We start from the raw sequence: 13746 nt of genomic DNA, 5'->3' as shown, positions 1-13746 counted from the left end.
GACCTCTTAAAGATCAAGGAGGTCATCTTTGTGTTGAACCCCATGAGATGGGAGAGATACTAAATCAATATTTCACACCAATTTTTACTGAGGAGAAAGAAATAGAATCTAGAGAATGCAGAGAAATAAACTTTGTTTTAAAATCAGTACACGTTGCAGAATGGGAAGTTCGAAAGATCTTAGAGAATATAAAGGTGGATAAATCTCTGTGACCTAATCTAATGTATCCCAGATCATTGTTGGAAATAACGGAGGAAATTACGTGACCCATTGCAGAAATATTTGCATCATCACTAACTATGGATGAAGTGCCTGATGACTGGAGTTGACTAATGATATCCTCTGTTTAAGAAAGGTTGGAAGGAGAAACCGGGGAACTATAGACCTGTCAATTTGACTTCAGCAGTGGGCAAATTGTCGGAGGTGATAATAAAACATAGGATATATGACATTCAGAGAGGCAAAAACTGATTAGGGATAATCAGTGTTGTTTTGTGTGAAGAACATCATGTCTCACAAGCTTGATTGAGTTTTTTGAGGAAGTTACCAAAAAGGTTGATGATGGCAGAGCAGTAGGTGTTCAGCATGGTTGGACCAAAGGGTCTGTTTCTGTGCAAAATGACTCTATGACTCTATGTATATGGTGGAACAATAGTTGGGTGGTAAATAATGAGGACGATAGCCTTATGTTACAGGAGGATATAGACAGCTGGTCAGATGGACTGACTAATCCAGATAAACGCGATGCACTTGGGCAGGATAAACAAGGCAAAGGAATGCATGATGAAGGGTAGGACTCTGGGAAACACTGAGGATCAGAGAGACCTTAGTCTGAATGTCCACTAGTTCCTTAAGGTATCAGGACAGGTGGATAAATTAGGCATATCAGATCCTTACCTTCATTATCTGAGACATTATTCCTGATGTAGAGAGTCGAAACATTGACTTGCAAATGCTGCCTGAACAGCTGTGCTTTTCCAGCAACACATTTATTGACTCTGATCCCCAGCATCTGCAGTCCTCACTTTCTCACATGGCGTTTAAGAGCAGGAAGGTTATATAAGACATAAGAATTTGGAACGATATAAGACATTGGTTGGATTACTGCAAGAGTATTGTGTGCAGTTCTAGAAGCTACATTATTGGAGGGAATGTAAATACACTGGAGAGGGATGTTTTCTGCGCTGGAGAGTTTCAGTGATGAGATTGGATATATTGAGGTTGTCTTCCTTAGAGGAGAGGAGACTGAGAAGGGACATGATTAGATGTATAAAATTGTGAGGGTATAAATAGTTTAGAAAGCTTTTGGACCATATCGCTCTAAACACTTTGTATTCGTGTACCCATCTAGTTAAATTTGAAATGTTCAGATTGTACCCATCTCCAGCATTTCCTCTGGCAGCTCGTTACATATACACACCACCCCCTGCATGAAATAGTTGCACATCAGTTGCCTTTTATGTCTTTCTCCTCTCGCCCTAATCTGATACCTTTTCGTTCTGGACTCCTCCAGTCCAGGGAAAAGACTTTGTCTATTTTCTCTATATTTGCCCCTCATGATATTATAAACCTCTATAAGTTCACCCCTCAGCCTCTGACGCTTCAGGGAAAATAGCCCCAGCCTATTCAGCCTCTGCAAGGTTTGTGAAGGTTTGATGCTCAGGTTGAGGTTTAGGGTGTAGGTTTGCTCACTGAGCTGTAGGTTTGATATCCAGACATTTCATTACCTGACTAGGTAACATCATCAGTGGTTCACTTGGAGGTCGCCACTGATGACGTTACCTAGCCAGGTAATGAAACGTCTGGATATCAAACCTACAGCTCAGCGAGCAAACCTACACCCTAAAATTCAGCCTCTCTTTATAATTCAAATCCTCCAACCCCGGCAACATCCTTGTAAACCTTTTCTGAACCTTTTCAAGTTATTCAATAAACAATAAACAATAAACAATAATTTAGCAACATCTTTTCTATAGCAGGGAGACCAGAATTGAACTCAATATTCCAAAAGTGGCCTCACCAATGTCTTGTACAGCTGTAACATGACGTCCCAACTGAACTGTCTAATTTGAAGCATTGATTCTTAGTCCTAGATTCTTGTACAAACGGGAACATCCTTACCACATTTATCCAGTCAGGACCACTCAGATTTGTTTCAATTAAGTCAATTCTGAATCTTTGAAATTCCAGCAGATGGAAGCTGACTGTGTCTAACCTTGCCTCCTAAGATAACAGGCCCATTCCACACAACAGACTAGTGAACTTTCTTTGCAGGGGTATAATGTACAAAAGCAAGGAACCTATGGTTGAATCTTTTGAAAATACCAATTCATCCTGAACTGGAATATGACAACTGCTGTCAGATCATTGTTAATCTGCACACGAATGTTGGGCTGAACGGCCTTCTTCTGCACGATAAATATCTATGAGTCTATGAGGAAAATTGTGGGCAGCACAGTTTCAGAAAGCTTGAAGGTAGTGGGGGAGGTGTAAAAAAATGCTTGCAGGGATGAGAGACTTTATCTCCACAGAAAGGTTAGAGAAAGTGGATCTTTTCTCCTTGGAGAATTGGAGGTTGGGGTGAGGTATCATGAGACATCATGGGGAAATTGAAGAGGATAGACAGAGTAGCATCTCCCTTTGGCAACAGGAATGACTCTGGAGGATACTGATTTAAAGTGAATGAAGAACTGGTAGACAGGGTAGTGAAGAAGGCATTTAATAAGTTTCCCTTTATTGGTCAGTGCATTGACTATAGAGGTTGAGAGGTCATGTTATGGCTATACAAGACACTAATTAGGCCACTTTTGGAATACTGTGTTCAATTCTGGTCTCCCTGCTATGGGAAAAATGCTGTGAAACTTGAAAGGGTTTAGAAAAGATTGACAAGGATGTTGCCAGGGTTGGAGGGTTTGAGCTACAGGGAGAGGTTGAATAGGCTGGGGCTGTTTTCCCTGGAGCATCAGAGGCTGAGGGGTGACCTTATAGAGGTTTACAAAATCATGAGGGGCATGGATAGGGTAAGTAGCCAATGTCTTTTCCCCAAGGTAGTGAAGTCTGAAAGTGAAGGGCATATGTTTAAGGCAAGAAGAGAGAGATTTAAAATGGACCTGAGGGGCAATTTTCTTTCACACAGAAGGTGGGACATGTATGGAATGAGCTGCCAGAAGAAGTGGTGGAGGCTGGTACAATTTCAACATTTAAAAGGTGTTTGGATGGATATATGAATAGAAAGGGTTTAGAGGGATGTGGGCCAAATACTGGCAAATGGGACTAGATTGGGTTGAGATATCTGGCCGGCATGGACAAGTTGGACTGAAGGGTCTGTTTCCGTGCTGTACATCTCTATGACTCTGGCTATGACTCAAATGGTAACATGACAGAAAATCCATGGATCTTGTGATTAGAAGTTGAAATGCTCTGCCTGACAATGTGGTGGAGGCAGCTTCATTTGTGTCTTTCAAAATTAGGCCGTTGTGTGAAGAGTAAAATAGTTTCAAGAGCAGGGTGGGGAATTTACTGAGTAGCTCTGTCGAAATCTAACAAGGACAGAAAGTGTCGAATGTCTTCTTTTAGGGCAGTAATCATTCAAATACTGTACATCAATCTAACCCAGTTCCAAATAAGAAGTTTACACAGGCACTGCAAATGCAATTCTGAAAATAAGATATTTGTCATTTCCAAACATTTCGTGTAATCTTCCACTTAGCTTTGCAAATATTTAAAATTTAGCTTTGAAAATAATTTTCACTTTGCCTTTCATTTGATAACCATGACTTTCATGCTTCATTTAGCACATGACTTACATTCTGCCAATAACCCAAAGGCCTTCATGTTATCAATTAGTCCACTGCTGTCTTAAACTTAAGAATGACTACATTTGAAGCAGATTTAGCTGTGAAGGCTGTCGGTTTATATTAATCTGACGCAGATTAATGGAACCTGAGACCAAAAAGTATTTCAAATATTATTACGATCATATAAAGCAATCACAAAACAGAGGTAAATGGATGCATGGGGAGGAATGACAAGACAATAAATACTCTAAGCAATTCAACGTGACCTCTTTGAACTGATAATGAAATTTGAGTATTGCCTAAATATGCATTGCACCCCGATATTGGATGAGCCTCAGACACTGGGCGGCACGGTGGTACAGTGGTTAGCACTGCTGCCTCACAGCGCCAGAGATCCGGGTTCAATTCCCGACTCAGGCGACTGACTGTGTGGAGTTTGCACGATCTCCCCGGGTCTGCGTGGATTTCCTCCCACAGTCCAAAGATGTGCGAGTCAGGTGAATTGGCCATGCTAAATTGCCCGTAGTGTTAGGTAAGGGGTATGGGTGGGTTGCGCTTCGGCAGGTCGGTGTGGACTTGTTGGGCCGAAGGGTCTGTTTCCTCACTGTAAGTAATCTAATCACTCCCTGGGTCAAGTATTTCCGATGATACATAATAGCCCAAAGTCGTCGAGAGCAGGGTTGCTTTTGGTATGCCCCAATGGTTTCACTTTGTCCCTTCCACTTCAGTTCCTCATTAATTTGACGACAAACTGCTGGAAAAGTGATGACAACAGGGCTTTTGGGGCCTGGGAGAATGTTGAGGCCAATGGTGCAACTCCTGAGACATAACGGCTTGTGAGCTTTTTTTATAAAAGGTAAGGATCAAGAAGGAATAGAGAGGAATTTGTGTCGATAGTGGCACAGAGAGAAAAATAAAGAGCAAAGGGAAGACTCAAAGAGGTTGTGGAAGCTCAGCCTTTGAGTTTTTTTTAATGTAGATGCTGATGACTTTATAATTGTCAATGGATAAATGGTTATGGGGATGGTGTGGTTTGAAAGCTGTGTCGATCAATCATAATTGTATTAAATGGTGGAGCAGGCCGGATGTGCTGAGTACCCTACTTTGGTTCCTATTTCTCTGTTCCTTAGATAAAGAGCAAGATAAATAGAGTGGCGTTCCTACAACAAATGCAGGGTTGCTATGCGGGTCTGCGGAAGGGTCACTTGACCCAAAATGTTAACAGATTTCACTCCATAGATGCTGTCAGACCTGCTGAGCTTTTCCAGCAATTTCTGTTTTTGTTCATGATTTACAGCGCCCGCAAATCTTTTGGTTTTTATTTTGCATTTCTCTAGCATTTATCCCAGCCAGCGAATGGCTTAAAAGCACTTAAAAGGCAGGCGTGGGTACTGCAGGTGCTGGGGATTACAGTCAAGATTAGAGAGGTGCTGGAAAAGCACAGCAGGTCAGGCAGCATCTGAGGAGCATTAAAATTGATGTTTCGGGCAAAAGCCCTTCATCAGGAATGAGGCTGGTAGCCTCAGGAGTGGAGAGATAAAATGGAGGTGGGATGGATGGGGAGAAGGTAGTTGAGAGTGCAATAGGTGGATGGAGATGGAGTTAATGGTGATAGTTTGGAGAGGAGAATGGAACGAATAGGTGGGAAGGAAGATTGACAGGTGGGACAGGTCATGAGGACAGTGCTGAGCTGGAAGGGTGGAAGTGGGCTAAGGTGGGGGGAGGGGAAATGAGGAAACTGGTGAAGTCCACATTAATGCCCTGGTGTTGAAGTGTTCCGAGGCGGCAGATGAGGCGTTCTTCCTCCAGGCGTCTGGTGGTGAGGGAGTGGCAGTGGAGGAGGCCCAGAACCTGCATGTCCTCCGCAGAGTGGGAGGGGTAGTTGGGCCACAGGGCAGTGGGGTTGATTGGTGCGGGTGTCCCAGAGATGTTCCCTAAAGAGTTCTGCAAGAAGGCGTCCAGTCTCCCCAATGTAGAGGAGACCACGTCAGGAGCAATTGATACAATAAATGATATTGGTGGATGTACAGGTGAAACTTTGATGGATGTGGAAGGCTCCTTTGGGGCCTTGGATGGAGGTGAGGGAGGAGGTGTGGACGCAGATTGTGCAATTCCTGCAGTGGCAGGGGAAGGTGACAGGAGGGGAGAGTGGAATGTTGGAGGGGTGTGGACCTGACCAGGTAGTCACGGAGAGAATGGTCTTTGTGGAAAGCGGAAAGGGGTGGGGAGGGAAATATATCTCTGGTGGTAGGGTCCGTTTGTAGGTGGCGGAAATGTCGGCGGATGATGCGATGTATACAGATGTTGGTGGGGTGGAAGGTGAGGACCAGGGCGGGTCTGTCCTTGTTATGGTTGGAGGGGTGGGGTTTGAGTGCGGAGATGCGGAACGTGGATGAAATGTGTTGGAGGGCATCATCGACCATGTAGGAAGGGAAATTGCAGTCTTTAAAGAACAGTCCATCTTCCGGAGTTACACTGGCAATATTCCCCAGCTTTTCTTCCTCTACATCGATGACTGCATCGGCACCACCTCTTGCTCCCGCGAGGAGGTTGAGCAGTTCATCAATTTCACCAACACATTCCACCCTGACCTTAAGTTCACCTGGACCATCTCTGACACCTCCCTCCCCTTCCTGGACCTCTCTATCTTCATCAACGATGACCGAGTCAACACAGACATCTTCCACAAACTTACTGACTCCCACAGCTACCTGGATTACACCTCCTCCCACCCTACCTCCTGCAAAACTCCTGTTCTGTTTACCTAATTCCTCCACCTCTGCCGCATCTGCTCCCAGGAAGCTGCCTGACCTGCTGTGCTTTTCTAGCACCACTCCAATCTTGACTTAAAAGCACTTTATGGCCAATGTCACTCTTACAGAGACATCAAGGAACATTAAAAAGAAAAATACAAATTTAAAAGTTACGTTTTTTAAAAATTGCCAAAGAAGACTTTACTATCCTAAAGGACTGGACAGCGATATGGGAGAGGTGGTGATGTAGTATTCATGTCACTAGTTTAGGAATCCAAAACCCCCAAGCTAATGGTCTATGAACTTGGGTTCAGTTCCACCATGGCTGAGAATGGAACTCAATTTAAAGAAAGGTCTGGAATTTGACAAAAATGCTAGCCAATGGCAGCCATGTAACTATTGTCGGTTGTTAGAAAAGACGACCATACTAATATCCTTCAGGGGAGGAAATCTGCCGTCCTTAACTCATCCACCTTACATGTGATTACAGCAATATGAGTGCCTTTTAGCTGCCCTCTGGGTAATTATTGATGGGCAATAAAGGCTAGCCTACTTAGTGACAGCCTCATGCTATGAACAAATAGAATAAAAACAACTTATATTTATGTAATGCTTTCACCATAATAAATATCTCAAAGTGCTACACAGGAGCTTTGTCCAATAATATAGGGCATGGCATTGCATTGAAAACTATCAGGTCTATGGATCATTCCAAGAGGTTAATCCCAGAGGGTTGTTCTCTCATTACAGAAAGATGACTGGTGGCTGAGGGTCACCACAGCTCAAGTGAGGGTTGTATTTGAGAAGGTGGACCCTTCCTGGTAACCTCAGTGGGAATTGAATGCATGCTGTTGGTGTCACTCTGTGTCACAAACCAGCTGAGCTAACTGACCCCCAGGCAGTACTGTTTAAGGCATGCCTGAAAGGAGCAAAATGATGTCAGGGTGTTACAGGGAAGGTATTGGCAACAAAAAGCACGGCTGCCATTCAAATTCACGATGGTCAGGAAACTATTTGTAAACAAGCATGTGAATGATTAAATCAAGACTTTGTTTAACTGGGAGAAACCAGAGGAATAACAGATGAACAAGACTCACATCGAATTACAACATGGGCAGCAGAATTATGGATGAAACTTTTCCGGGGAGCTGCTGGGAATACATTGGGATAGTCAGATCCAGAATTGACAGAGGCATAGATGAGGATTTCAGATCAAATGATTCCCATTCTGAAGCAGAGAGATTGGCAAAGGTGAGTGGCATTGAACATTTTCGTCTCACAGAAAGGGTACTTCCACATTTAAGTCCATGCTATGTTTCTCCGTGCTGACTTCAGTTTGAGTTTCATGTTCGAATTCAGCAAGCTCTCACAAATAACAACGTTTGGGAAGAAGCTGCTGTTTAAACAAGGCCAGTGGCAGAATTATCGAACTGTACAGCACGGAAACCAACCCTTTGGTCCAACTCCTCCATGCCAAACAGATATCCTAAATTAATCTAATTATGAAAGTGACACACAGTTAGACAAAGCTGTGGATGTTTCCTGTAATCAGTTCTGGATGTTGCATCTCATGAAAGATCTCCTGGTTTTGAAGTAAGTGCCGTGCCAATCCATCAGCATGAGATCAGGGCCTGAAGTGTCAAATACAAGGATAGGTGTTCTTCCATTAATCATTTTATTCCCATGTAGTATTGCACAACTTTACAGGAGGTGCGGTTTGAACCTAGGTCCACTGGCTCAGAAGTAGGGACACTACACCATACCACAATATCACTAGGAATCAGCTTTTACCTTAACCTTAAACTATAACCTTATACATATAACCTTAAATTATCGTGAGGTCATTCCAAAGTGAAACCAAAGGCACTTCTTGAACAAACAGCATTGGAAGTCTAGAACTTTCTTTCTGGAAGTTGGGGGTGGGGGGGGGGTGGAAAATGACAATTTTTAGAAATGAGAATGAAAATCGATTGTCAAATAAGGGCAGTGTGGCTATGGAGCTTAGGAGTGGAGCTAAAGTTGACGTTCACATTGTCAATGCTCAACTAGAATGTCGGAATTGGCTCGAAGGATGATGTTTCTGAGTAACAGTCTGACAGAAATATCAAAAGCATCACCACAGCTACATCCACATTGAAAGCAGTATGAAGAGGGTCAACCATGACTGAGAATGGCAGAGCAAGCCCAAGGGGAAGAGTGGTCTACATCGGAACTTATGTTCCTATGTAGGTAATGAAGTTTCAGATTCACCTTGATGTGGTCAGTCTATGTACATGCATGATGAGAAGCAATAGTATTAGCAATGAATAAACAAGAATCTGCTGTTATATGATTCAGGTGGAAGTGGGCAGTGCAGATCTGGAGATCAGAGTCAAGATTAGAGTGGTGCTGGAAAAGCACAGCAGGTCAGGCAGCATCCGAGGAGCAAGAAAATCGACGTTTCGGGCAAAAGCTCCTCATCAGAAATGAGGCTGGGAGCCTCGAATGCTGCCTGACCTGCTGTGCTTTTCTGATCTTGACTCTGTTATATAATTCATCCTGCTTCCTTCATAAATTTGAGATTCAAATTTTACAGTGTTTACTTTCAAAAGGAGGTCAGAAGAATTATTGCTTTAGGAGGGCAACAAAGTTAGGACTGATCATCACTAAAGGAGAAGCTCAGGGTAGTGTCCTAGGTCCAAACATCTCCATCTGCTTCATCAATGACCTTCCTTCCATCATAAGGTCAGAAGTGGGGATGTTTGTCAATGATTGCACTGTGGTCAGCACTATTTGCGACTCCTCCAATATCAAAGCAGTTTGTGTCAATATGTGGCAAGATTGGGACAACATTTAGTTTGGGTTGTTAAGTGATGAATAACATTAAGTAACACAATTTCCAGGCAGTGATCATCTCCAGGAAGAGAAAATTCAACTATCTCCCCTTAATCTTGCATGGTATTATCATCACTGAATCTTACAGAGACAGAACTGAACCAAAAACAGAAGAACCTCGATTATCATGCATTCGATTATCCGAATATCGGATTATCTGGCAACATCACCAGGTCCCGATGCTTGGCTAAACAATGCTATCCAGCATTTGATTATCCGGAATTCGATTAACCGAACGAAATACACCCCAACCATGTCCTTCGGCTAACCAAGGTTCTCCTGTATATAACGAGTACGAGCCAGAGGTTCATCAATCTGTGGCAAGACACTCATCTCTTGCCATCCAATGTCTGTCCACCATCCACAAAGAACAAGTCATAGAGGAGATAAGATTCTGAAAACAGCATGCACACTGTGTGCACAAATGCATGAAGAATCCACAGAAAGTAATAAAGAATACCCCATTAACATCTTTTGAGGGAGAATGTGTTACACATTCAAATGAAAGTTGCCCCAGATTGACAGGGTTGTTAAGAAGGCATACAGTGTTTTGGCCTTTATTAACAGAGAGATTGAGTTCTGGAACCAGGAGGTTATGCTGCAGCTGGACAAAGCTCTGGTACGGCCACACAGTATTGTGTCCAGTTCTGGGCACCGCATTATAAGAAGGATGTGGAAGCTTTGGAAAGGGTGCAGAGGAGATTTACTAGGATGTTGCCAGGTATGGAAGGAATGTCTTACGAGGAAAGACTGAAGGCCTTGAGGCTGTTCTCGTGAGAGAGAAGAAGGTTGAGAGGTGACTTAATAGAGACATACAAGATAATCAGAGGGTTAGATAGGGTGGACAGGGAGAGCCTTTTTCCAAGTATGGGGACGGCAAACACGAGGGGACACAACTTTAAAGTGAGAGGAGATAGGTATAAGACAGATGTCAGAGGTAGTTTCTTTACTCAGAGAGTAGTAAAGGTATCGAATGCTTTGCCTGCAACGGTAGTAGATTTGCCAAGTTTAAGTGCATTTAAGTCATCATTGGACAGGCATATGGACGTACGTGGAATAGGTGGGATGGGCTTCAGGTTAGTATGACAGAGTGGTGCAACATCGAGGGCCGAAGGGCCTGTACTGCGCTGTAATGTTCTGTGTTCTATGTTCTATAATTGTAAGGGTCAGTACACAGATACATACTGACTGCTGCAAATGCATAGTGCTCTGATCGGATGTTATATTAACAGAATTGAAAGCAGACTAATCCAGGTACCTTCTTTCAGAAAGTTGGGAAATGCCTTTAATTCTCCCAGCACCAAATTGTGAGCTCACACTCATGTCCTGTTCAATACCATTCCCTCTTTGACTGAACTTTGTCTCAAATCCAATTTTAATGTGAATGAGTTATTGCTCAGACAACAGGAAAGTACAAGGCTAATGACCTTTGCTCGCTTGGAACTGAATAAAGCAATTTGTTTTTGACTTTGCTTCTTATTCTGTGAAATTTAACCTGTCACGATTGAATTTATCCCCCCCATCACCGTCAAAATAGAGGCAACCCAATAAAATTTGGTGCAATGTTGGTGTATTTTTTCTTACTCCCCCTCTTTTTCAGATTTAAAGAATGATTAATTATTTATTCCTCCAGAATGAGTTCAGCAGTGGATGATAAATAATTCAACTATTGTCAAAAGAGAAGGAGCAGCCCTCGGTTTAGTTGATATCACAAAGTTTTGTCCCATTCTTAATGCTAACAAAGTCTTGCTTGTCCCCATGCCAGGCTTCTGGTTTACAATCAGAGCTAGTCAGAAATATCAGGATCCTGCATTCTACCCTTAAACGTCAAATATACAGATTCTATCCTATGGCGCTTAGGATTATTCAATTTTAAAATTCTTCACCTTCTCCTTCTGTGGGGTGGCACACAGCCTGTAGGGTAGCACAGTGGCTCAGTAGTTAGCACTGCTGCCTCACAGCGCCAGAGACCTAGGATTGATTCCAGCTTTGGGCGACTGTCTGTATGGAGTTTACACATTCTCCCCGTGTCTGCGTGGGTTTCCTCGCACAATCCAAAAATCTGCAGGTTAGGCAAATTTGCCACGCTAAATTGCCCACAGTGTTCAGTGATGTGTAGTTTAGGTGCATGAGTCAGGGGTAAATATAGGATTATAAGGTAGGGAATGGGTCTGAGTGGGTTACTCTTCGGAGGGTTGGTGGGGACTTATGGGGCTGAAGGGCCTGTTTCCACACTGTAAGGATTGTCAGTAGTGTTTACAAATCCCTCAGCAGTCTCGATCCCTCCTTATCAATGTAACCTCTCTAGTCTCAAAACCTCAACTCTATCACTCTACTCAGTATTTCTGGTACAGTCACAGTTATTTTCTTTTAATCTTATTTTGTCAGCATTTTATAATGGCCTCTTATCCATTCCCTATTTTAAGGGCCCACTTCCCTCAACACTACCCTCCTCTCTCCCAACTCACACCTATCCTCCCATACTGCCCATCACCCGCAACACCATTACTTCCCCCCAGCCTGCTCTCCCCAGTCCACACTCCCACACATCAGCCCACAATTGCCTTCAGCTGCCCAGGCTCCGAAGTTCTCAAATTATTTGCCTAATCATCACTCCTTTACCATCTCATCTTTCTGGTCCTTCAGAGACTCCTTACCACTGAAATCTTCAACCTGGCTTTTGCCCAACTCGAAGCATAGAATCATACAGCATGGAAACAGATCCAACTTGTCCATATTCACCCAACATCTCAATCAGACCTATTCCTATTTGTCAGCATTTGGCAAATATTTCTAAACCCTTCCTATTCATATACCCATCCAGATGCCTTTTAAATGTTGTAATTGTACCAGTCTCCATTGGCAGCTCATTCCATACACGCACCACCCTCTGCATGAAATCGTTACCCCTCAGAGCTATTTCAAATCTTTCCCCTCTCACCTTAAACCTATGCAGTCTAGTTTTAGATTCACTCTCCCCTAGAAAACAAAATTGGCTATTCACTCTATCTCTTCCCCTCTTGATATTATAAACCTCTATAAGGTTACCCCTCAGTCTGCAGAGAATAATCCCCCAGCCTATTCCTTTAATTCAAACCCTCCAGTCCCAGCAATATCTTTTTTGAACCCTCTCAGGTTTAGCAACATCCTTCGTAAAGAAGGGAGGCCAGAATTTAATGCAGTATTCTAAAAGTGGCCTCATTAATATCCTGTACAGCTGCAATGTGATATTCCAAGTCCTATACACCAGTAATGGCTAAGGGTGACTCACATGTGACAACAGTTCATCTGAAGCAGATTGTTAAAGGCATTATATTGTTATGAGGTATGCCTTTAGTTTAGATTTCCTCCAGTATGGAAACAGGCCATTTGACCCAACAAGTCCACACCAACCCTCCGAAGAGTTATCCACCCAGACCCATTCTCCTATCCTGTATTTACCCCAACTAATGCACCTAACACCATGGGCAATTTAGCATGGCCAATTCACCTGACCCACACATCTTTGGCCTGTGGGAGGAAACTGGAGCACCCGGAGACAACACACACAGGCACGGGGAGAATGTACAAATGGTACACAGACAGTCGCCCATGGCGGGAATCAAACCCAAGTCCCTGGTGTTGTGAGGCAGCAGTGCTAACCACTGAGCCACTGTGTCGCCCCTTGAAAAAGGTATTGTTCTGTATGTTTCTTTGGAAAGCAAGTGTTGTAACCATTGAGCCAAGCTGTCTGTTCTCTGAGCTCAGCAATGTAGCTAGCTTTGTTTTTTTTTAAGTTGGAACAATGGAAGCAGCAAGAAGGATGGGGTCAAACTTCACCGACCAGGATATCAGATTAACTTTCAGTGGGGTTTGGAAGCTGCTATACATTTTTTCCTGTGACATCAAAACACTTGATTTTTCTCTCCCTGAGTTTTCTCTTGAAGTTCTTTCCTCCTGACCTGGAGAATTGCATGTGAGACAATCCATTTTATTGAATTTGCCTTTGCCAAGGGTGGGTTTATTGGATGTTACTATCTTGGGACAGTTAATCAGTAGTAGTTAACATAATCATTATCTTGCTAAATATTTTGGTACAGTCACAGTTATTTTCTTTTAATCTTATTTTGTCAGCATTTTAACTATAGTACAGAATAAAGTGGGTTTTGCTTCAAGCCTGTAATTTGACCAATCAAGTTGCACCCAGAACAGAGCATCTTACACTTGCCTTGAAAAATATGTAAAAGTTGGGGTTGAGGCTATCTTGTTAATACATTTTGAGCAGGTTTGGTCCAGTGTATAACAATATAAATGGGTTTGTTGTTTTACTTTTGTTGTTGAGA

Source organism: Hemiscyllium ocellatum, chromosome 2, assembly GCF_020745735.1.
Source record: "Hemiscyllium ocellatum isolate sHemOce1 chromosome 2, sHemOce1.pat.X.cur, whole genome shotgun sequence".
Taxonomy (NCBI): Eukaryota; Metazoa; Chordata; class Chondrichthyes; order Orectolobiformes; family Hemiscylliidae; genus Hemiscyllium; species Hemiscyllium ocellatum.
Note: the sequence above shows the minus strand (reverse complement) of the source record.